General features: G+C 47.4%; 1 protein-coding gene across 1 annotated transcript in view; it reads right to left on the reverse strand.

The window, feature by feature from the left end:
- ZBTB7C (zinc finger and BTB domain containing 7C) overlaps positions 1–26,036 on the reverse strand; it is a 384,832-nt gene that overhangs the window by 120,810 nt on the left and 237,986 nt on the right. Inside the window, exon 3 of the mRNA XM_060173838.1 lies at positions 17,606–17,667. The gene's annotated coding sequence lies outside the window, so the exon portion shown is untranslated. The remainder of the gene's footprint in view (positions 1–17,605; positions 17,668–26,036) is intronic.

Genomic DNA, 26,036 nt, shown 5'->3' on the forward strand with positions numbered 1-26,036 from the left:
TATTAAGGTGGCACTGACGGGAGGTGGGGGGTCTGATCTGTAATCTGGGGAGCTGTTTGGCAGGTCCAGGTGAACACTGAGCAATAGCTGTGCTAGGAGGGCCGGCTAGAAGCTGTCTGCAGAGAGGGAGGCTCTGCTGTCTGGGAGAAAGAGTCTAAGTTCCATTTAGCAGATGCTGGAGCACAATTATGATATACAGAGTTTCGAAACATTAAGACAGAGAATCACAAAATACAAGTGTCCACTAAAATCCCCAAACCTGTTTAATTTCACGAATGACTCTGTAGTTGACAAAGAGGTCGGCAAGGTGGGCCAGTGTACAGAATTCAGGACTTTGGGCCCAAGGTCCCTACCTCCCTATCCACTCAGTACCACATATACCACAATAGTACTCTGGTCTCTCCCTCACATCCTTTACCAATCAAAAAATAAATAATTAAAAAACCATAAAACTCATTTTTGAGGTGCTCATGAGCAAAGGATGAGGGAAGATATTACAGAGGGAGGGCCATAAGTTAAAGACACAGAGGGTCTGTGATCTGTAAGTTTCTCCCATGACACCCCAGGCAAGTCTCTGAGATCTTCAAAGGATCTGAAGACTCCCTGTTCCCATGGCAGGAATGGCTGCCAACGCTCAAGGCCCTGGAAGCTGCATTCCTCACAGGGGCACCTGCACAACCTGGACAGAGCAGGCTGTCAGCTCTCACTTTGCAGATATGCACACGGGTCTCGCGCACTGTAGCCTGGCACTCACTGGGCAACTTTGAGTGTGTGTGTGGGGGGGAATGAGTTACAAGATGAAAGGAGACCCAGGTTTTGAGACTTGCACACATTCCTATTGCTGTAGGAAGAGATGTGCAGGTCAATTTGCATCTGCAGCCAGGACCACCTCAAACCAGCCCAAAGTCAGCCCACACCAGCACTGTCACTTGAAAAACCATGCTGTTTGCCCGTAGTTGGCTTCACCAACACCAGGCCAGCCAATGGCGAAGGAGAGTCAACAGTAAGAACACAACCAACCTGACCAATTAGAAGCAACCAGGAGATGGGACTAGAGAAGGTCATATATACACCCAACTGCTTGACCTTCAGTCCCTTGTTCCTTTTTAAAAGTTTCCCCTCCACTTTTTTGGGGGGTGTATTTCCTAAATAAATGTGCCCTTAATTATTTCTCTAATATTTTATTTAATTTTTTTGCCATCAGGGGCAATTACTGGGGCTTGGGGACAACACTGGGAACAAGTCCACCACTTCTAGTGATCTGCTCTTCCTCTTTCTTTTCCTCTCTTCTTTCCTTCCTTCCTTCCTCCTCCTCCTTTTTTTTTTCTTTTCTATCTTTCTCTCTCTCCTTTTTTTTTTTTTTAACCTTCTTCCTCCCTCCCTTTCTATATAGAACAGATAGAAATTGAGAGGGGGGAGACAGAGGGAGAGAAAAAGAGACATCTGCAGCTCTGCTTCACCACTCCTGAAACTTTCCCCTACAGATGGGCACTGGGGACATGAGCCTGGGTCCTTGAACACGGTAACGTGTGTACTCAACCAGGTACACTGCCCAGCCCCTCTTGTTTTTCTCTCTCTAATCATTTTATTGTGAAAATAATGGTTTACAGGATAGTTGCTGTCACATAGGTAAAAATTACCTCCCGATGATAGATGTCTGCACACCACTCCCAGAACCAATTAAGTCTCTCTCCGCTGTGGTGCACTGGATCTCCCACAACCTCTACCCACTCCCCTCTCCTCTCCCCCAGAGTCCTCTGCTTTGCTCCAATACTTTCCCTTTTTCCTGTTTCTTTAGTTCTTTAGTTTAGTTTCTTTAGTTCCACTTATGAGTGAGACCATCAGGTAGGCACCCTTCTTCTGGCTTATCTAACTTAAAGTCTTTCAAGTTCCACCCAAGATGAGACAAAGGGGATGATTTCTTTCTTCCTTTCTTTCTCCCTTCCTTCCTTCCTTCCTTTCTTTTCTTTCTTCCTTTGTTCCCCTTCCTTCCTTCCTTCCTTTCCCTTTCTCTCTCTCTTTCTTTCTTTCTTTTTTAAATTTCTTTATTGTAGGATTAATGGTTATAGTTGATAGTGAAATACAATAGTTTGCACAAGCATAACATTTCCACATAACAATATAATCTCCACTAGGTCCTCTACTCTCTTAGTCCTTTCTCCCTCTTTTTACTACTGATTTTGGCTGTCATCAATTTTAACCTAGATCTCTCTTTCTTTCTTTCTTTCTTTCTTTCTTTCTTTCTTTCTTTCTTTCTTTTTCTCTCTTTCTCTCTTTCTTTCTCCCCCAGGGTTATTACTGGGGTTTCGTGCTGGCTCTAGGAATCCACTGCTCCTGGTGGCCATTTTCCCCCATTTTCATCCTTTCTTCAGCTAAGTAATAGTCCCCTAATCAATTTTCTTAACAGACTCATAGTTCCTGTCCTCGCTGGCCAGTCTTGCATTTTACTAAACCCTTCCTGACATGAGAAAGAACCTGGGGGGCCCAAACTAGGTCATGATTTATCCAGTAAGAAATGGGTGTGCATCCACTGGGCATCAGGTTGTGCTGGGTGCACCCCTGCTGTATCTGTCGCAGGGGCTGTGCAAGGTGGACACCCACCTGACAGGGGAGATCAGTGAGGCTCTGGTGAAGTCCCCCCCCCCCCGTCACTTGGCCAATTTCCTGCCAGAGTTCAAACTGAATCCTCTCTGTCCCTAAAGACAGACCTCTGACTGCATTCCAGACTCAGGCAGCACTGAGGAAGAGCCCACTGCACCGCATGTTCTGTGGTCAGCATTTTGGGGGATTCTTTTTTTAAAAAAAAATTTCTTTATTGGGGAATTAATGTTTTACATTTGACAGTAAATACAATAGTCTGTACATGCATAACAATTCTCATTTTTCCATATAACAATACAACCCCCACTAGGTCCTCTGAAGGACCTGTATTCTCCCCACCCCCAACCCACCCCAGAGTCTTTTACTTTGGTGCAATACACCAATTCCAGTTTAGGTTCAACTTATGTTTTCTCTTCTGATCTTGTTTTTCAATTTCTGCCTGAGAGTGAGATCATCCCATATTCATCCTTCTGTTTCTGATTTATTTCACTTAACATGAATTTTTCAAGGCCCATCCAAGATGGGCTGAAAACAGTGAAGTCACTGTTTTTAATAGTTGAGTAGTATTCCATTGTGTATATAGACCACAACTTGCTCAGCCACTCATCTGTTGTTAGACACCTGAGTTGCTTCCAGGTTTTGGCTATTACAAACTGTGCTGCTAAGAACATATGTATGCTAAGAACACAGATCTTTTTGGATGGGTGTGTTGGGCTCCTTGGGATATATCTATTTGGGGGGATTCTAAGCTGAACAAAGAGCCTCCCTGATTCTCATATGGCTTATACTGATGGGCCACACAGTCTTATGTACAACTCTATGATGGAAAAGACAGTCAGAGCAGGTGGAGTAGCTCACCTGGATAGTGCACTGCTCTGCCATATGTGCCACCTGGATTCAAGTCTGGCCCCCAGCACACTGAAGGTAGACTTGGTGCTATGGTCCCTTTCTCTCTCTCTCTCTCTCTCTCTCTCTCTCTCTGTATCTATCTATCTATCTATCTATCTATCTATCTATCTATCTATGTATCTAAAAAAACAAAACAGGACAGGAGGTGGTGCACTCAGTTAAGGGCACATAGTACTAAACGCACATAGTAGTAAGTGCAAGGACCTAGGTTCAAATCTCCACTCCCCACCTACAGGAAGGATGCTTCACAAGCAGCAAAGCAGGTCTGCAGTATCTTTATTTCTCTCTCCCTATCTCCCCTCCCCTCTCAATTTCTCTTGTCCTAGCCAATAAGATGGAAAAAATGGCCACCAGGAGCAGTGGATTCATAGTGCTGTACTGAGCCCCAACAATCACCCTGGAGGCAAAACACACACATCATACACACACACACACACACACACACACACACACACACACAGCCAACCAGCCAGCTAGCCAGTCAGTCAGTCAGTCAGTCAGTCAGTCATACCAGTCTGTGAAGTTGGGCAAAATGCAGGCTACAGCAGAGAAGAAGTTCATTCTGAATGAATGAGAGAGAAGCAAATAAGACAGGCATCAGGAAAGAGATGGATCACAGGCAGAGGTTGAAAAACTTTACAGATTAACTTTAGTGGAGCCAGGCAATGGCACACCTAGTTGAGCATGTTACCATGCACAAGGACCCAGGTTCAAGCTGCCAGTCCTCACCTGCGGGGGGAAAGCTTCATGAGTGGTGAAATAGCCCTTCAGGTATCTCTGTTTCTCTCACTCTCTATCTCCACTTTTCTCTCAATTTATGGCTGCCTCTATTCAATAAATAATAATAAAAATAAAAATATTAGGATTAACTTTATCAATCCAGGAGGTGGTGCAGTGAATAATGCATTGGACTCTCAAGCATGAGGTCCCAAGTTAGATCTGCAGCATCATGTGCGTCAGAGTGATGCTCTGGTTCTCTCTTCCCTTTTACTTCCCTTTTGTGCAAATAAATAAATATACACATTTTTAAATATCTATTTATTTATTTTCCCTTTTGTTGCCCTTGTTGTTTTAGTGTTGTAGTTATTATTGTTGTTGTTGTTGGATAGGACAGAGAGAAATGGGGAGAAGAGGGGAAGACAGAGAGGAGGAGAGAAAGACAGACACCTGTAGACCTGCTTCACCGCCTGTGAAGTGACTCCCCTGCAGGTGGCCGGGGGCTTGAACCGGGATCCTTACGCTGGTCCTTGAGCTCTGCGCTTAACCCGCTGTGCTACCGCCTGACTCCTATAAATAAGTACTTTTTAAAAGATGGCCTTCAAGCTGTCCCCTGACAGGAAAGTGAGCTTGTGGGTGGTGGGGGGAGGCTTCCAGTAGGCCTGAACCCTCCCAGCACAGGCTGTCAGGGAGACCACTGACACAAGCCTGGCAGAGCTGGTTGGGAGGAGGGAGGACTTGGGGTCTCTGGGGACTCAGCTCTAGAATTACAGGGACTGAACGGGACTGGGAAGAGGCATCTGTATGCCCCCTCTCTTCACTTGTGGTCTGGTAGATTCTGCAAACCTCCTGGCCTCAATCAGTGGGAGCACGAGGAGAGGCAGATAAGGTGCTCTGAAGGATGCCGCTCAGGTCAAATGCTGCAGGCTTCTCTCTGATTGACATTACACTCAAGGCCGCAGGGAACAGCCTTCCTCTGCTGTTGCTGGAGAGAGGAGGGAAAATGACAGGGCTGAGTCCTCCAAAGGTGCCTGTGGAGAGAGGACAGAGGGCTTGCTGCTCTGTCCTGGTCCCCTGCCTCCTAGCTTTTCCTTCTACTTTTGGCACAGCAGAATTCAAGAAGGAAACAAGGAGAGGTCCTATGGACAAGTCTACAGAATGTCCTATGGAAGGTCTCTGCAGAGTCATGACCACACCTGCTTTCTGGGCCTGGGGAGGACCCGAGAGGCCTGGAGGCAGGGGGCAGAGTATGGGAGATGAGTATTTCTCATTCTCTACAGAGGACTCCTGGGAGTACCTGCAGAATGTCCCGTGTACTTGCTCTGAAGCCCTTTCTGGGTCTCCGTCTCCAGGTCTCCAGAATGGAGGCCTTGGAGCTACCTTCTAGCTCTAACTTTCTTCTTTCTTTCCTTTTTTTTTTCCCTCATAAAGACAGAGGGGAGGGAGTAGCACTAAAGCTTTCTTCAGTGTGGTGTGGAGTTGAAACTGAACCTGAGTCATGCACATGGAACATTAGCATACTATCTAAAGGAATTATTTGGCAGCCCTTCCCTCCATCCTTTCCTCCCTTCCTTCCTTTTCCTTTTTTATTTTTCTTCTCCTCCACTTCCCTCTCTCTCTATTTCTCCTTTGTTACCACAATTATTGCTGGGATTCTGTACCTATAAAGCATTTTTACATTTTCATTTATTTATTTTGTTAGAGGGTGAGAGACAGAGTGGGAGAGAGATAGACAAAGAGGACAGATAGTCGCCACACTGCTCCACATCTCCCCTGCAGGAGGGGACCTGGAGTTTGAACCTGGCTTCCCATACATGGTCACATGTGCACTCTACTGGGTGAGCCACCACCTGGCCCCACTCTGACTCTCTCCTAGCCTTGGAATTAATGTCACCTTCTCTTCCCCCAGGAGAGTGAAGAGTTTGCTTGAAGTTTTGTTCGTCATAGTTGTCTACTACTGTATTATGGTTTAAACAGTTCTACCATGTGAGTAACATGAAACCTGAAACCTGACTCAGAGAATTAATTGGTAGGTCCTGTCAAAGCACAGGAAGCCAAATGTGCACTGAGCTTCCACTCCAGGCCAGGCGCTATGCCAAGGGTGTTTACATCAGTTATCTCACCGAATCCTGACCTCAGCACTGGGGAGAGCAGTTATTATCCCCACTTCTCCAAATATGGCCGGAGTTTGTCAATTTCCACAAGCCCTGTCATTGCTCCCTACCACTCCTGTGACGAAACCCAGACTCCTGCCTGCCCACCCTTTCAGCACTGTGTCACTGCCGAGGTGGCAGTCCCTGCTGGACAGAATGTGCTTCTCCCGTGTCTCAGTCAGGGCTAACGCTATGCCCCCCACCCCCATCTACATGTCACCTCCCTCCCTAAGAAGCAGTGAAATTGTGCATGTACATGACCCCGGCTCTGTAAAAACAAAACAAAATTTTAGAAGCTGTGGAAAGCTTCCAGATTAAAGGAGACCAAAGGGGGCTGGCAAGAGAACTTGGATTTCTGAGGTTCCAGAAGTTACAAGTTCAGTTCCCTGAACCACTTTATACCAGAGTTGACCAGAGGTCTGGCCCTCTCTCTTTCCACTCTCATGGAAAACACAGAGCTGGGACACTCAACTGGAGGGTTGAATTTCAGAGCCAGATGGTGATATACCAGATTGAATACACATGTTACCAAGCACTAAGAACTGGGTTCAAGCCCTTGTCCCCCCTTCAGGAAGGAAGCTTCAGTAAAGCAATGCTGCAGGTGTCTCTCTTTCTCCCCATCTCCTTCTCCCTCTCAGTTTATCTCTGTCTGTATCTTATTTCTCTAAATAAGATTTATTTACTCTACATAAAGATTTAAAAAATCTCATATTGAAAAAAAAAGAAACATTGCATTTCACTGTTAAAACCAGAATACAAACATTAGATTGGCAGATCAGATCAGATCAAAATGTGTATTGAGAACAAGCCTGTTCTTAGCAAGCACATACTGAGTGACTTGAGAGGTCGCTTAGTGATAGCATGCAGGACTCGAATGCTTAAGGTCCTGAGTAGCCCCTGCCCTTCATATTGGGAGTGATGTTCTAGTTCTCTATCACAAACAAATAAATCTTTAAGAAAAATAAATGCAAACACATACTGGAATATTTAGGGATAACTTTCCTCAAATGATTCAGACAAAAATATTTATTCATAAGTATGTGTGTTTGGGGTAGCTGAGAGAAAGAGAGAGCAAATGAGAAAGGAAATGGTGTAAAACTTTAATAACAGATGCTTCTAGGCTGTAAGGGCATCCCTTGTATCATTCCCATCATTGCAGTTTTGATGTGATTTGACGCTATTTCCAATCATAACCCCACTAAAGTGTATGTTCCAGCACTGGGATGACATTCTCTTCTCTGCAGGTGCAGACTCTCCTCAGCCAGGGAACCCTCAGCAGGTGGCCAGCCAAGGGCAATTCTGAAAGTAAGTCACCAAGGGCTCTTCCTCAGCAAGAAATGCTCACCCTGTGGGCTCCTGGACAACTGAGACAGATGATGCTGGCGGCCACCACAGCCTAGGCTGAACTCAGGTCTGGCCATATGAAGGAAAGGTTCCCCAAAGGGGGAGCAGAACAAGAAAACAATCACATTTATAATCATATCTAAGAGAATCAGATGTGCTACAATAAATTTAACAAAAAAAGTGAAAAATTTATACAAAGAAAACTATGTCATTATTAAAAATTTAAAGATGACACAAAGGCAAAAAATAGAAAGATGCCCCTATTTCACAGACTGTAGAATCTAAACTGTTGAAATGACCATTCCACACAAAACATGTTATAGAGTCAACACAGTCCCTATAAAAATTCTAATGTCAAGAACTCTGGGGAAGGGAGGGAATTCAAGGGGGTTTGGAATTCAGATGCATGATGGCAGAAAAGGACCTAAGTTGGGGACAAAAATATTTTGCAGACACCTATATGGGAGAGGAGAAACTGTACCCATGTGTCAACAACTGTACTGTAAGCCATTAACCCACCCACCCCAAATGAAATGACAAAACAATTGAATGAAAGGAAAGAAGGAAGGATGGCAAGAAGGAAGGAAGGAAAAAAGAAAAGGAAGGAGGGAGGATTGGTTCAACTAAGCTCTCACTCCCCTAGTGCTGTTTTTCATTAGAATAAATCCCTTCAGGGAGCAGAGCTAAGAACTGCCCAGGGCAGCTCAGTGAGCCCTGGACATGTGAACTATCTCAGGCCAGCCTGGCGGGCAGCCACCCAGAACTCTAGGGCACTGCTTCAGCTGCAGAGCTCAGTGCCCTGTGCTCTGGACATTTTGCCCACACTCTTCCTCCCCTGCAACGTGCTGTGGCTCCTGAGAACCCTGGGCGGGGGGTGGGGTGGGGTGGTGGTGGTTCCCACTTCAGCTCCGTCTTCAGGAAGGGTCTCCTGTGGCATTTTGGGATGGAATCACTCTGGCTGGCTTCTCTTCTCTCTGGGGGAGATCTGGTAAAAATAACTGTGGTCTCCAGAGGACAAACCACAAATGCCTCATGCTCCCCTGTGTGAGCACTTCTATGGAGGACTTCAAGTGGGCCCTCAGTCTGAACTTGTCCTGACAAGGGTGCTGAGTCTTCTCTTCTGTGTTGTCTACCCTTTGGGAAAGAGGAGCAGTGCCTCCATCTTTACTTGTCCCCCTAGTTCTGCTCAGCACCCTCTTCACTTGCTCTGTGCCTTGGCAGGGGGGGGGGGCTGGCCCTTGGTACCCCAGCTCCCTGCTGCTGCTGCCTTTCTCAGTGGCTCAGCCATGGGGAGACTGAAGGATGGGAGAGAGAGACAGAGGCTATGGGGGTGACACTGGCTAGAATGTTGCACTTGAAAGCACAAGATCCTAAGTCCCATCCCTGGCATTGCATGTGCCAGGGTGTTGTTTTGACACACACACTCTCTCCTCTTTGGCATGCTAATAAAAATGATCTTTTAAAATATATTTTATTTATTCCAAGGTAGAGATAGATAGATAGATAGATAGATAGATAGATAGATAGATAGATAAACACATTGTTCAGCTCTGGCTTATGCTGGTGCTGGGGACTGAACCTCAGAGCCTCAGGCATCAAAGTCTTTTGCATAACCATTGTACTTCCTCCCAGTCCATTTTTTTTTTTTTAACCAGAGCACTGATCAACTCTAGCTTACAGTGGTATGGGGGACTGAACCTGGGACTCTGGAACCTCAGGCATGATAGTCTCTTTGCATAACCATTATGCCATCTGCCCCCACCTTTTGTTCTTTTCTTTTGCCAACAGGGTTATCACTAGGGCCTAGTACCTGCAAGATGAATCCACCATTTCCAACACCTATTGTTTTCTTTCTCTTTTCTTTTTTTTATTTGATAGAACAGAGATAAACTGAGAGAGGAAGGGAAGGTAGAGAGGGAGAGAGACAGAATAACACCTGCAGACCTGCTTCACTGCTCATGAAGCTTCTCTCTTCTGCAGATGGGGAAAAAGGGCTCAAATCCAAGTTCTTGCATGATTAAGTGCCTGGTCCCCATAAATAAATCTTTAAAAATGAAAGACAGGGACACAGAGAGAAAGCAAGGAAAAAACATCACAGTACCAAAGCTCCCTCCCATGTGGTATCGAGCAGACCTAAGCTGAGTGGTGCCTAAGACAAAGCAGGCATGCTAGCCAAGTGCCAGCCTAGGTAGGAGCCTTTAATGCCTGCCCTTTCTGGTCTACAGGGGCACCTCAGGTGTATCAGTAAGGTATCTGTTTTCAGCACCTCCTCCTAACCCCTCTAGCCTCTAGCCTTCCCCCCACTGTACTCAAAAGGAGTCTGGGGGTTCACTCCATCATGTGATTGGGCTCAACTTGCTTCACTATGCTTGCTTTGTGTATGTCACCTGCTCCCTGCACCCCATCTCCATCCCCCCACACACCTGTACAAGGAGGAGTGCTCCCCACACCTGGTGAATGTGTTTGGTATCTGTCTGCCCCTGAGGCCCCGTGTTTCCAGGCTGGGGAGGGGACCCACCACGAAGCCATTCACACAGCACAACAAAAAGCGGGGCTGCCACTTGGGGCCCCCTTTCTGGGGCTCAGGGTTTCCTGTTCCAACTTTGTTTCATCTTTTCATAAGTTACTGTTCACTAAGAAGCATTCCAAGACGGGAAATCAAAGAGAAACAAGTTGAGGGAAGAATGCCTTTTCTTTTCTTTTGGGCTTAAACCTTTTGTTATCCACGCTTCAGGAGCCTGATTCAACCCGAGGAACATGGGGCAGAACACGTCCCTCAGAGGAGTTCTGAGGGGCACCATGATTATTCATTCTGCTATAATCGCAATGTTAGTTGGTGCCTGGCACCGACTTTGATGCATTGTCCCTCTTGAAAGTGAAGAGGTAGGCCTTTCATGAGGATGCCTCCAGCACGTCGTTCTGGCCTAGGGACAGGGGATAGAGGAGCCCTGACCTGCTTTGTCAGACATGCTGCAGACCGAGGAAGAAGCAGAGATCCATTGTGTGAGGGCCGAGGTGCCAAGGAGGCCTCTTCCAGGGCCCCACTCAGATTGGAGATATGCCCCCATGCTCCCACCCAGTCTCCAGAGCCCAGGGTGGCCCAGTAGAGGGGGAGGTTCCCCCTGATCCCAGCAATATGGTTTCCTGTAGCCAGTGCCAGACGGAGCTGAAGGAGTGGGGAGGCAGTGCAGTAGTACTGGAATGGACTTGCCTGACTGAGGCTCCAGAGGTAGCAGGTTTAATCCCTGGCACCACTATTTGCTAGACCTGACCGGGGCTCTAGTCACTCTCTCTCTTTCATGAAAATTATTATTTTTTATGCACCTGTTTAAGTACACACATTACAATGCACAAAGACCCAGGTTCAAGCCCCTGGGCCCTACCTGCAGGAGGAAAGTTTAATGAGTGGTGAAGCAGATCTGCAGGGTTCTCTCTTTCTCTCTCCCTACTTCCCCCACCCCTCTAAATTTCTCTCTGTCTCTGCCCAATAATAAATAAATAAAAATTAAAAACATATCATTTTGTATTGCCTGGACGATTATTACAACACTATGAATCAACCTCTGCCGGTGACCAATTTTCCTTTTTTTTTTTTTTTGTTTTGTTTCTATTTTATTTGACAGGACAAAGAGAAATTGAGAGGGGAGGTAGAGATAGAGAGGGACAGAGAAAGAGACAACTACAGATCCGCTTCACCACTCATGAAGTATCCTGCAGCTAGGGAGCAAAAGCTCAAACCTTTGTCCTTGCACGTGGAAATGTGTGCTCTCAACAGGGTCTACCACTGCCAGCCCCATACATTTAAAAAAAAAACAAACTTTTGAACAGATTTATGTATTATTGGTGGGAGAGAAGAAGAAAAGAGAACTAGAACATCACTCTAGTATTTCTGTTGTGGGGATCAAACCCAGGACCTCAGGTTTGTAAGTCTAGTGCTCTAACTATTGTGCAACTGTTTTTTAAAATATATAAAATGGAAAAAGAACAGAGACAATGCTGATTTGGAAGGAGTCATACCTGAGGGACTCTGCTTTGCCTGTTTTTCTGGACCCCCTGCCCACCCACCCACTGCTGCCTTTATCTCTGGAAGGAATACCATGACACAAATGGATACCCTTTCTATAGTATACCCTGCTTCTGGCATGCTGAGCTGCAGAATCACCCAGAAGTGTCATGGTGAAAATTTTTAACTGGACCCCTAGGAAAACAGAGAGACCCTGAGCTCAGTGGAGCTTATCTTCCTGTAGATGGGGGCAGGGTCAGAGCCTGCAGCTGATAAGAGCGTGTCTCAGTAGGATCCATACCTGGTGGGCCAAGTGAATAAAGCTGGATTCAACTGCGTATTGTGTGGGGTGTGTGTGTGTGTGTGTGTGTGTGTGTAGAGGGGGTTGTGGCTTTGGAGAGTGCACATGGGTCAGTGATTTCTGGGTGTTGAAGTGGGACTATGGGCAAGGAGGAGTGTGAGAACAAGGTTCAAAGATGAAGGTAGAAAAGGGTCAGAGGTGAAGCTGAAAGGATACGCCCACGAGTGGTATGATTCCTCCTTTCTGACTTCTCTTTGCTTGAGCAACCCTAAATTCACTATTAATCTCCCAAGACCCAACACATGGATCCATGCTAATTTCCCCAGCACACCTGTTCATGTCCCTGATGGAAATGCATTATGGAATCACTCCATTCAGGCTGCTGATTACCATGGTAATCAGGCATGATCCCGACAGGCCAGCAGCCTCCTGTAACATGATGCTGAAGATATGGAGCTTTTATTTCACTGAAGTGCAGCCTGGGGAGGGAGGGGAGAAATGCCAGCCTGAACAGGGGGTGAGAGGGTCCTTCTCCAGGGAAGTCTGAGCAGAGGGCATGTCCCTGAGGACCTACAAGGATTCTGCAGGGAGCTGGGGGCAGAGCAGAGAGGGAGAAGTCATGTCGGGTGACCTTGCATCCACTGAGGGTGCAGTCCAACCTGGGTTGTGCCATGGCAAAGCACTGCACTGTCCAGGTGAGCTATTCCACCACCAGGCCTGGACTGGTTCTTCAAAGCCCATACTACCCACTCTTCTTGAAGGCACTGGAGACCTTTCTTTTGATGCAGGGGTTCCAACAAACTGAGTATGGCACATACAAGTCCTCAGCATAGCCTCCCCCCACCCCCACCTCCCTGCAGTGGTGAGGGTCAGGGAGGAGCAGGGGTGCTGTTTGGATGTTGTGTATACATTGCCTCACCTCCTCCTCCTGACCACCCCCATGCTTCTCTCTGTACCCTGAGGGGACTGAGCCTGGAAATCGAGGCAGTATTGTAATGGTGGCGGTTCTGAACTAGAACCTACTCTACTTTAGTCACTCCATTACTCTCACTGCAGCCACGGGAAGCTCCAGCTCCATGGGCACAGGACTCCAACACATCCCATCAGACCAATACATAACTATGTCCAGCTTTCAGAGGCTCCTGCAGTTGTCCACATGTCACACACCATCCAATTAAAAACACCCACTACGGGAGCTGGGCGGGTAGCACAGTGGGTTAAGCGCACGTGGTGTGAAGCTCAAAGACCTGCTTAAGGATCCCGGTTCAAGCCCCCGGCTCCCCACCTGCAGGGGAGTTGCTTCACAAGTGGTGAAGCAGGTCTGCAGGTGTCTATCTTTCTCTCCCCCTCTCTGTCTTCCTCTCCTCTCTCCATTTCTCTCTGTCCTATCTAACAACGATGACATCAATAACAACAACTACAACAACAATAAAAAACAACAAAGGCAACAAAAGGGAAAATAAATAAATAAAAATAAAAAAGATTAAACAATTAAAAACAAAACAAAACAAAAAACACACCCACTACCATAGCAGCAGCTAGATTTATTGCTCTCACTGTCCTGGGCTCTACATTCCCTTCTCCCTTCAATACAATGCCCTGAATCATTAAGGGGGTGACTGTCTATGGCATCAGACATGGGGTAATCCAAATCAGGCCATAAGCCCTGGGCTCTGCACTCTACACCCCCCTCACCTCCCGCTCCCCATAGCTGACAGGTCATTACTCTGTGTCCTGCAAACTCTGAGCCATGATAAGGAAACTCCACCAATTCAATGCTTTATCTACTTGCAGGTTGACAAAAGATATTATTTCAATCAAGATAATGATTCTATTTCTTGGACGGAAATGAGATTTTTTTTTTTTCTCTTCCTAGAGCCTCCTGGGAGTTCCACCAAAATGTGTCTCAGGACTTGAACAGGTCATGCACACACTAGGGGATTTTCTTGAAGCCTGAGAGAGAGAAGGAGATATGAGGGAGTACTGAAAGAAGGCAGCGCCTCTGCAAAAGAACACTCACACCAGCAACCTGCAAACTAAGTTGGATTTGGACAATTGCAGGCACAAAATATGTTCAGCCCATACTGAGCACACCATGCAAGCCCAGTAGCCTGGATTCCAAGGCTGGTAAGTGACTTCTAAAAGCAATAATGTTAATGAAGCTGACAGACTGGCTGGCCCATGACAGGCCCTTGGAAGTCTCCTACACCTGTTAGTCATGAACACTACATGTCTTGTGTGGGTCTACTGACAGATAACCCCGCCGGTCTTTCAACTCTCACTACAGAGAGCTCACCAACAAAGGAGCCTGCGCCACCTCACCCTGAGTCCTGAGTCGAGAAAGTATCTCTAAATTATAGCAAAGTCCCTTCATCAAAGAAAACCACAGCAAAAAGGCGTGAGGGACTGACTCAGCAGCGAATCTAAACATACTTTTGGAAACAATACACATTTCAGGAAGTCTTTGAATCACATGCAAATGGCATTAGAGGATAAATGCAGGGAGACTGCAGTCCTTAGAATTCCACTGTGCACAGAGGGAAATCCTCCTTTATTTTAAATATTTGCGGGTGTCACAGGCTGTAACACAACATCTCATACTCCTCATGTGCAATTTGCCTTAATGAAAAAATAACAGTCGTTTGCAAGTCTTACAGCAGTTGTTTATATAGTCACTCTAAGAAGTGTGGCAATGTTTGCAAAAGTTCTCATGCATTTTGAGTATTGCAGCAGGGAACCGCTCTCTCTCTCCACAGAAATGGCCCAGGACAGCTTGTGCTGCACCAGCTGCTGACTCTTGAGCCCAAGAAGGTGGCACAGTACTGGACTGCCTCAGCCTCACCAACACACTGGCATCTGAGCCACGCCATTGCTGGAGTGTTGGACAACCACTGCAAATCTCTGAAATCCTGAAATCCCGGTCGGTAATGCTGTTGTCACCAGGAAAGGCGCTGGGCTGCTGGGGACTGAGGTGGGAAGAAGACATTTTACAACATTGGCACTTAGGACTTTACGATATTCTTTCTCTTCATAAGAATAAAAACCACAACCACAGAAGCTATGTTTTCAGCAGACACAGAGATGTCCCAACACTGCTGATATCTGAAACTACCTATTTAAGATGCAAACTTATGGAGGCCTACCATGGCACACCTGGTTGAGTGCACATATACTATGTGCAAGGGCCAAGCTCGTGCCTCCAGTCCCCACTTGTGGGGGGAAGCTTCACAGGAGGTGGAGTAGTGCTATACGTATCTCTGTTTCTCTCCCACTATCTCCCCCCTTTCAATTTCCCTCTATTCAATTAAATGAAAGAAAGAAAGAATAAAGGGGAAAAATGGTCACTGGGAGCTGTGGATTGGTCATGCAGGCACCAAGCCCCAGTGAAAACCCTGGTGGCAAAAAATAAATAAATAAATAAATAAATAAATAAATAAATAAAGCAAACTCACTCTAAGGAAAATGACCTAGTAAAAGCAACAGTTGTCCCACACTTAGGGTCCCTATGTCTTGTAGGGTTCCTGCCCTCCAGCTGGTTCCACCTGAGAGGTGCTCCAGGTGCTGGCTTCTGGTGGAGGCAATGCCTTGGCAGATGATGCCTGACAGCTAATGAAGGGCTGCCCCTTGTCCCCAAGCCATATCTCATGGCAGCTTGACTCCAGCAGATCAAACCAAGGAGAAACTTGCCCTCAGCTCCCGCACTCAGTTCCTGCTTCCCTCGCTTCCTTACAGATTCCCTGAGAGCTCTCCTTAGACACAGCAGAAGCACCTGCTGCCTTGTTTCCAGCTGCACTTCCAGGGAGCCCAACCCAAATTGGTCACCCACAGCTCCAGGCAGAGTCCTCCTGCATGTTTCTTTTTTTCCCCCAGAAGATTGTCCCTGGTGGTGACAGAAGCAGGCACGAGCGTTTCTCTCAGACAACAGAACCAAAACTGCCTTCCTACCAAGCCAGAGAGCATCAGCCTAATGCTGTACATTTGGCCACAGCCAGCCCAGCACAGTGCTCACCATGCAATGAGACAGAGAGTTCTACAGCCAGACCCTGTGCACAATAGGAGCACTCACCTTCTTCAGAATGAAGGGGCAGGAAATAGGGCCTCTCCCCAGATCAGACATCCATTACAGGCAGCAGAGAGTCTACTGTATCACTCCAGCCAAATCTTTGACTGATCTGAGCCTCAGTTTCCTCATCTGCAAAATGGCAATAACAGATGAAGCCTCTGTGCAGCGCCTAGGAGCCAGTTCTGTCAAAACGCCCCCAAATGGCAGTGCTCTGTAAACACACGGCATTGTTCTAACACCTCAAAATCAGCTAGCTTCTCTAGCTTGCTCAGAACAAATACTTAGCTTTTGTTAAGTCAATAAACCCAGCTGTGCCTCATGCTGGGCATAGCACCTAGACCTCCCTGTGTGACACAGCAGCTTTGGGGACTAGCAAGTGACTCAGGGTGTGTTCCCAACATTGGTGTCATGGGCCAAGTACTAACTTAGAAGTCTGCTGACCCCCTCCCATGATATAGAGAGGATTCCTGTACCACTATTTTGTTTGGTTATCTATCTAGTGTATATGCTGATCTCAAATACAAGCTCGAATTTGACTAGCACAATCAACAACTGTGCATCTGTTTCCAGGCAGCAAACAATAAACAAACCAGCAGAAATGTCACTTGATTATATAGATGAGGGGCATGCTCTTCCATTCTGATTCTCTGTGGTGGACCACTGAGGAAGCCATCTCAAACTTGTCACTCACTACCTGGCCCTTCCCAATGTCACCAGCAGGCAGGGGCCTGATGGGGGAGGATGTGATGCTGGACCCTCTGCCCTCTGCCCTCCTCTCTGGAATGGTCTCCCTCTTCTTCCAGCCCAATTCAAGCCTCTGCTTCCCCAGAAAGTCTCTCCCAATCTCTGTCACCAACAGTGAAGCCTGAGAAGTGGAAGCCAGGGCTGGACCAAGTGCCCTTTTATAAAGTTCACAGAGGGACTCAAGTGCAGTTCAATGCCTTCTGGGGCCGAAAGCTTCTCTCAGACAGAGCCTGCAAGTGCTGTTGCTTGCTCATGTTCCTCAGTCTCCAGGTGGAGACAGGCCCCTGGGGGTTACTGGTGTTTCAGACTGAGGGATGTATCAGGACAAGTACTCAGCACACCTGAATATGGCCTCTGGGACAACTGACTGTCCTAAATAAGGTCCTCCCAGCAAAGTTCAGACTTGGACAAACTGTCTGTGGTCCCAGTGACCACAGAAGGTCCCACCTTCTTTACCCCAGAGGAGTCAGTCAGAGTCTCTCTCTCTCTGCACACTTATTCACAAGAAAGGGTCCATGGAGCAATCTCTCTGCTGAGCCCCAGGGAGATACCGTTAAGAGAACAGAGCTTAGATTCAACCTGGGTCCCTTCACCTCCAAGTAAGTCCTATCCTCCTCTCTGTCCAGCCCCACTCAGCCAGAAGCACCTTCCAGCAGAAGCAAAGCTGATTCCATTAAGGTCACGCCCCCACCTCAAACAGGGGCTCCCCACCCCACCACCCCGGGGAATACTGCCAATTTCCCACCCCCAAAAGTCAAACCTCCACTCACAGGCACCGTTGCCTTCGTCTTCAATTTCAGGGCAGCCGAGTCTCTGCACACCTGCTCATTTCCTGCAAGGAGAAGAAAGGGACGGAGAAGCATATTAGCATCTGCTCTGGGTATGCTTCGGCAGTTTGCCTGCTGACCTCGGGCGTCTGCACCTTCTCTGTGTCCTCACTCCCAGCAGCACTTTCTCTGCCCGGAACACCGCGTGCTAGTTGGGTGGGCGCCCCTGGCTCCTCTGCGATCCCACCCCTCCGGGCCCCTGGGCTCGGCCCACGCTGCCTCCCTCCTCCTCCCCGGCGCCATGCCAGTCTCAGATTGACCACTGCCTCCAATTCCCTGAAGGCGCCCGGCTTCTTCCCACTCGGAGTGCGGCCTCCTCTTCTGTAGCATGGGGTTGCCTAGCAACCCCTCGCACCAGCTCGCAAGGCCCTCCTAAATTGGACCTCACAGCACAGGGCATCTCCTTGTACAGCTGCTTGAATCTTAACAATCTGGTTCTGAATAATAACACAATGGTAATTGCATGCATGGGCCCCAAACTACATTTAAATAATGTTCAAGAGCTGACACAAACCAACAAAGGCCAGAAAATGCATCGCTGGAGGTTGACTGGGAGGCCAGGCGGGACGCTGGGCGCGGGAGGGAGTTGACACCAAAGACTTGAGTTAATGACAATGCCAACCTGAACTGTGAATTCTCCTGCCCGGCTGCCTGAGTGTGTCACCACTTTAATGCATTCTAAGTGAGTATGGGGATCTGGAAGAGGCAATTAATGCCCAGAGGGAGAGAGGATGCTTCAAGACAGAATGCCCTTTCATTATTCCATTGGAAGTTGGAGGGACTGGGGGTGGGGGATGCAGGACAAGATGACGGAACATTGTGTGAGAGACTTCCCTTGGCTTTTCTAACACATTCTAGAAGGTGGGAAACAGAAGCTGCCAAGAGAGAGCACAAAGAATTTGCTGCTCCAGTGAGAGACAAATTCCATATAGCTGAAGTGCTTTAGGATAAGAAGTGAAGGCAGAGAGGCCTTGACAGGGGCTTCCTTACAGAAGAAAGTAACTCATGGTGTGGAGGGGATGGCTGTGGGTGTCAGAGTCTAGTGGGAACTCTGCTCCAGGCAGAATAGTCTTCCCACAGGAAACAGTGGGCTGAGAACCTGCTCCTCATGTGTGACTGCAAACAAGTGCAGCAGATCAGCCTGATCACTTGATAACCCAAAGCACAGGGCCAGGAGATGGCTCCTCTGGAGTGCACACTTTACCATGCACAGGGACCTGGGTTTGAGCCCCCTTCTGCCACATGGGAGCACCTGTACTGGGGATGCTTCACTGGTGGAAATGTGCTATATCTCTCTATTTCCCTCTCCCTGCCTCATACACTCCACCTTACAATGAAAACACAAACAAACAAACAAACAAATAAATAAATATGTAAGGGCCTCAGCAGTGGTGCACCCAGTTGACCACATGTTACTATGTGTAAGGACCTCAGTTCAAGCCTCTGGTCCCCACCTGCAGGGGGTGAAACACTACTATAGGTAGTTCTCTTTCATTCTTCTTCTCTATCTCCACTTCCCTCTCAAATCCTCTCTGCCCTATCAAAATCTAAAATAAATAAATAAATAAATAAATGGAGTAGTGAATCTCTCTCTCCCATAACATAAAGAAACAATGCGAATATACTTAGTGCCACAGAATGGAGTGAGTAAGATAGCAAGCATGGTGCACCTAATACTGTGTGTATTCTATCACAAAGATAAATGACTTCGCTACTCTTACGTCACACCCACAGCATCCCTCTATAAGAATTCTGTTCATCTTCATCTTGGGAGCCAAAGTGGCCTGTGTCATTCACAAGCTCAGACACAGAGACTGTCACTAGGATTCAAGGGCAAACTGGACAGCATGACCCTGGATTAGGGAACCCTGGTTGGTAAGCATGTTCAGGCAGTGTGCTTCCAAACCCAAGACCCCAAGAACTGAGCAGCAGGAGTCTCTCCTGCCCACCTCCTCAAGTCCAAACCCCCCAGGAGGTGGCCTCCTTCTACCCAGCCCTGCCCTCCCATGCCACCCTCTGCTTCCTCCTCAAGGCACTGGAAAGGGTAGTGATCCTCTTCCTTTGTTCATCAGGTGCTCACCTTCTAGGAAGTTCTCCAGGTGCCTTCACCTGACCTAGTGTAATTCTAGCTTGATTCTATCTCCCCTCAAAAGCCTTCCAGGTACCTCCTGATACTGCTTTCTCTGAATGTCATTGCCCCCAAACGAGCATTCCTGAAAGTTCTATATTATGTTCCTACCAAAGGTTTTTTTTTTTCTTCCTCCCAATAAATCCCCAGGAGGCCCTTGGACCAGGATTTGCCCTGACATTTTGGCTCAGGGCTGAGCACACAAGGCCGCATGGAAGGCTTGCACTGCCTGAGAGGTTGCACCGCCTACCCCAGGGAGTGGGACCAGGGCTCCCCTGCTGGCTGCCAACCCCCAGAACTAATCCTTCTGCAGGGCCTACAGTTCCCTGCAGTCATTTAGAGGTGTAACTCCATGTGTGCAATAAACAATTGAGCATTTACAGATTTTATTAATTTGGAAAGGTCATTAGAGCTAACAGCTTCTCTCAGTGAGAGTGAATAAATAGCAAGGATTTTTTTTTTTTTGTCAGTGTCCTGATTTTTTTCCTTAGAATGTTTCTAAGTCTTTTAAAAAAAAAAAGATGATAGTGTTAGAAGTAAAAAAAAAAAAAAGGAAAACAAAATCCAGGCTGTTGAGACAGAAGGAGTCCAGCAGGCACTCTGGACAAGTCTCCTTACTTCCCTTCTGCAAGATAAGGACATAAGCACTGAGGCCCCTTCAACTTAAATATATATAGGGGTCCATGTGAGAAAGTGAAGCAAGTGACTTTCCAAGCTGACTGTTACTCCTTACCCCCATGACCCCCTCAAGTGCTGAAGCTCACTTCATCTCTGGGTACAGAAGGCACAGGTGTGAGCCCAGGTCCCTCTCCTCCAGGAAAAGGTCCTTCAGGCTTTCAGATCATCAATTTCCCAGACCTTGACCCAGGGGGCATTCAACCCCCACCAAGCTGGCTCTCTAGGTCTCATTAGATCATTAAGGAACACTCCAGACTAATGACTTGTTTTCTCTCCAACCTCCAGGAATGGCTGAAAATGGGCCAAAGGGCATTTTTCAGGTTCTGCCTCCCCAGCCTTTGGTTGTGTGGCCTAGGGGGAGGGATGTTTGTCAGGGGTCAGACCTCTGCCGAGCAGAGATGCTCATGGTCCCCAAGGTGAGAAGGAAATCAAGGTTAAGGAGCGTAGGGGCTCAGCCCCAGCCTGCTGACAGGAGGCATGGCAGTGAGTCCTTGGTCAGCAGGTACAATGTCACATCCCTCCCTTTCTCCACACTTGTCCTCTCTTCTCTCTGCATCCAGTGCACAGACACAAGGAAGGTATGAGTCTCCCTCTGCCTACAGAAATGTGGCCACAAACACCCAGTCTCCACCTCTGGATCTCTCCTGGCTCTTAGCAACCAGAAGATGAGGTGTGAAGCAGAATCGTGTGACAACATTCACTTCCATGCGAATCTCAGCAGTGGTATTAGATCATTTTAACTAACACCTGTGATTTTTTAGAAATAAGCCTTATGACTCGTCAGGCAGACAAGAGAGACTCAGCTTGTTCTGTGCACACCTACTGCATTTCAGTCTTTGCCCTTAGCCAGGGCTGCCAACATGGCCAGGCATGCTTCCTGCCCACAGACTTTCTCCAGAGGGGGGTGCAGTAGCAAGAGGGCAGCACTCGGAAGCTGAGCCCTGTCCTCAGAGTCCCCCAGCTAATGGGGCCAACAGTGCTCAAACTGAACCCTCAGCCTTAGTCCATGAGTTTCATGTGAAAGTCAGCCTGCCAGCATCACCTAGAAGGGACCAGCCAGGGGACATCACGGTTTGGGAGTCCTGGGAGTTTATACCCAGAATGAAACAATGCACATGAATGCTAAGCCATGAGTGGTCCAGGACACTGCAGAGAAGCAGGACCCAGACTGGGCACACATCAGAACCCACTGCAGATGTGGCCTTGACCCTTCACATTCTTTCTGCTCAGCAGCTTTTTAAAAAGTATTTATTTATTTATTTTCCTTTTTGTCGCCTTTATTGTTTTTTATTGTTGCTGTAGTTACTATTATTGTTGATATTGATATTGTCATTGTTGGATAGGACAAAGAGAAATGGAGAGAGGAGGGGAAGACAAAGAGGGGGAGAGAAAGAGAGACACCTGCAGACCTGCTTCACCACCTGTGAAGTGACTCCCCTGCAGGTGGGGAGCCAGGGGCTCGAACCAGGATCCTTACACCAGTCCTTGTGCTTCACATCATGTGCGCTTAACCCACTGCACTACTGCCCAACTCCCCTGCTCTGCAGCTTTTACAGAGAGGCTGTGACCTTGACAGCTGATGCAAATTCATAGATTATAATGAGGAGGATGAAGAGGAATTATTGTTATTGTTTCCTTTTGCAGGGACTTTTTTTGTAGGAGCTGCCAGATTACTTGCAATCAGCTCCTGGCACAAAGTTGGTAGTGTTCTGTTTGGGTCTCTATTGGCTTTTAGAGGGGGAAAGAAAAAAAAAGAAAAGAAGGCAAGGATTCTGGTTTGATCTCCCAGCTCCCCACCTACAGGGGGGTCACTTCACTAACATCGATGCAGGTCTGCAGGTGTCTGTCTCCCTTTCTCTGTCTCCTTCCTCAAACTCCTCTCTGTCCTATTCAATAAACTGGGAAAAAAAATGGCCACAGGAGCAGTGGATTCATAGTGCAGGCATGCTCAGAGCCCCAGTGATAACCCTGGAGGCAAGAAAAAAAAAAGCTGTAAGTGAGAGATGCCACATGGAAAGTTCTGGCAAAGCTGATGGAAGCCCAGCCCCTAGAGAGGAAGCCTTGTGTGCAGAGCTATTGCCCAGGTTGGGGACTGGGCCACCTGAGGGCCTGTGACAGCAGGGAGACAGTGGCTCTTCCTGGTCCTTCAGGACCTGTGCTGGTGGGCATGTTTCCTATGATATTAGAACTAGTCACCCGCCTGTGGGGGGAGGGGAAGGGTGGCACTATATAACAGTGGGGGAGGATAGTAAATGACACAAGAGGCATGAAATCACACCCCAAAACCTAGACAGCATTATAAACCAGTTATCTCACTTTAAAAGAGCACTCTCTAATTATATTTTAAAAAATTAAACGAAGGGCCCTGCAGGAGAGCACACTTGGATAGTGCTTTTATTCGGTCACTGGCAGAACCTAGCCTAACTATACAGAAGGGAGCTTTGGTGTCTTCTCTGTCTCTCTCTGTCTGAAAAAGTGGGAAGCCCAAAATATATAAACAAATAAGGTAAAACCAGTCTTCTGGGAGTGCAGAATGGACTCTTTGAAAGAGAGTCTGGGAGCTGTTTATACATTGTAGGGTCCAGCAATCACAATCTTAAGAGATGAAAACTTAGGTCTGGGCTGGGAAAATAGCATAATGGTTCTGCAAAAGACTTTTCATGCCTGAGGCTTTGAGTTCCCAGGTTTAGTCTCCAGCATCAACATAAAACAGAGCTAAGCAGTGCCCTGGTCTCTCTGTATCTTTCTCTTTCACTAATAAAGAAAAAAGCAAAGAAAAAGAAAACTTAGGTGCACACAGAAACCTGGCCACAGTTGCTCACAGCAGCCTAGTTCTCACTGTTCACACCTGGGACTTCCTGCTGGAGGATATGGAAACAGACTGGGGTACATGGAGGCAATGAAATATTACACAGTACTCAAAAGGAATGAGTGATTAAGTCATAAGAAGGTGCAGGGCAGGCATAAATGCAGGTTACTCAGTGAAAGAAGCCCATCCGAAAACACTACATTATCCTGTCTGATTCCAGTTCTCTGACTTCCTGAAAAAGGTCAAACCATGGAAACCACGGAGACAGTAAGAAGATCAGAGACTGAAAAGTACAGAGTGTTCACTGAGGGGCCCTCCCTCGGGTCTCTGACCAGTGAAACAGGGAAAAGAAAATGAGAAAGCAAAGAATATTAGGAATATTCAGTGTTAGAATGTTGGATAAGAATTCAGGCTTAGGGTAGGGGAGGAATAGGTATATTGTTAAACATAAAGAAGGATGAAGCCCAAGTCATCTTCCTGTACCCCATGGCTCCCCTTCCCAGCACTTGCCTCAGCAAATTCCAGCTGCACGGAAGATCGCTCCCCCGCCTCTCCCCCACCCCCCAAAAGAGGCCACAGGTCATCTCCAAGGCTGGACTAAGTACTACAAGCATCCATGGGAAATATCAAAATTCCTGTCTGACCCTGCCCACCCCACCCCAAGGGTCTCCATACGTCCCAACAGATCCCACCTCTTCCTGCAAGAAGCCCACCCAAATACATCCTAGTTCCTCAGATGCACAGATGTCTCTTCTGCCAGCATTTAGCTCAGGGAGATGGTGTCTCAGCCTCAGAAGCCGTTCTCCCTACAGGGGGGCACTCCATGGAGCAAATAAGACAGTGCCTGGTTCAACTGACTGTGATGGGAGAGCATGTGTTATGGAATCTGCTTGGAGGTACCCTTAGTACTGCCCTTCTTTCTGGAGCCCTGAGTCCAGTTACTCAAAGGCCTCCTTCAATGTACACCTGCTTTCCAAAAAGATCTGTCTCCATCTGTTCTACACTGCGACAGGAAATCCTGCTGCCAGACTTTCTTTCATGCACCCCAGTTCCCTCTCAGGAGGCAGAAAGAAGAGTTTTGCTTCTAGGAAGGACCTTGTCTCACTTCCCTTTGCTACCCCTCTGCTTACTGGCACGAAAGACAATGACTAAGCAAGCCACACTGATGGCTAGAAGGAAGCCATACAGGGACTCCTCTTCACACAGGGTCACTGGTAAGAGTACCTGGGACCCCCCCAGCACAGTGTGGCTATTCTCAGACAACCAGGATGTCACTCAGAAAGTGCCACTTGACTTGGGAACTTGCAGAAACCCAGTCAGAGCTCTGTTCTACAACTTCCATGACCTGACTTGGGAAAGCTATGTTCACCTCAATTACCTAGTTGGTGAGATACTCCCGAAAGAGGCTAGACAGAGCATGACAGACATCATGTGAAATATCAAAACTCCCCCATCCACCTCCATAGTTCCCCTTTAGCTCCTTTCAGAGCCCACCACTTGCAAGAAGTCCACCTAGATACCTACTAGTTCTTCATTAGTGGGGCCATCTTCCACCAGGTCACTAGCTATAGACAGCAGGAAACATCCTGTGACACTATTCTCTGGATCCTCCCCTTAAAAAAGCTCCATGATTTATATTTTTGATGTAAAGTTATTGGAAAGAACTGTGTTGAACTGAATGGAGTCCAACTTTCCCCTTTAGTGCCAGACACCCAGGGTTCTAGGAAGTATCCGACAGGCCTTTAGGAGTTCTTTGGATCTCTTACATCAGTGTTTGTGTTTGTTTGCTTTTTTTTTTTGCCATTGGGGTTATTGATGGGACTTGCCTACATGATGAATCCATTCCTTTTGGTGGTTCTTTCTTTCTTTCCTTCTTTCTTTCTCTCTTATTTTTTGATAGAGACAGAGAGAAATAGAGAGGGAAGGAAAAAGATAAACATCAGCAGTACTGCTCCACCACTTCTGGAGATTCCCACTCAAAAAGGGGGACCAAGGACTTGAACTCAGGTCCTCACATATGGTAACACATGCAGTCTACCAGGTACACCACTGCCTGTCAACTTCTACATCACCTCCAGAGAGAATATCCCCAAATGTCTTTGTGCATTGCAGGACTAGAACGGTTGGGATTTGTGCGATCACGTTGTGGGTGGGAATGTCTGAAATAAAATCTAAGTGACTTGAGAACTCCACTGTCATAGCTGGGGGGAGATGAGGTTTGGTCAGTGAACATGGAACAAAGCCTGTTTATCCCATCTAAAGTCCCCTTATATCTTAGAAAGCTAACAAGACCATCAGCACTAAAGACAGGAGTGTTCTTTTGACATGCAGATGGCCCAAGTGTAAGCCTGGACCCCAGGTCCAGAAGAAGTGGAATGGAGGAAGCTTCTGCACTGTGGTGTCTGCCCCCCACCCTCTCTCTCTTTCTGAACAGTCAGCCTGGAGCAGGGAAGCCCCAGTAATGACCACTGAAAAAACAAATTAACAAACAACAAAAACCCAACTACTGAAACACATTGAATGCAGCCAGCTGGAGGGGTGGTAACTAGACAGGGCCTCCCAGAGGCGGCAGAAAGCAGCAGATGCATGGAGAGATGGGTAAAGAGAATCCAGGAAGGGAGACTGCCTAGGACAGGATGGGACCCTCTAATCAGAGAAAAATGCTCCCAAGAGCACACAGATGGGGTGTGCCAAAGTTACGGGGGCTGGAGATTCTGGGGCCATGAATAGTGCTACTTGGCCTGTGGTCTGGGGGACTA

The sequence above is a fragment of the Erinaceus europaeus genome, chromosome 15 (assembly GCF_950295315.1).
Source record: "Erinaceus europaeus chromosome 15, mEriEur2.1, whole genome shotgun sequence".
In the NCBI taxonomy this organism is placed as follows: domain Eukaryota; kingdom Metazoa; phylum Chordata; class Mammalia; order Eulipotyphla; family Erinaceidae; genus Erinaceus; species Erinaceus europaeus.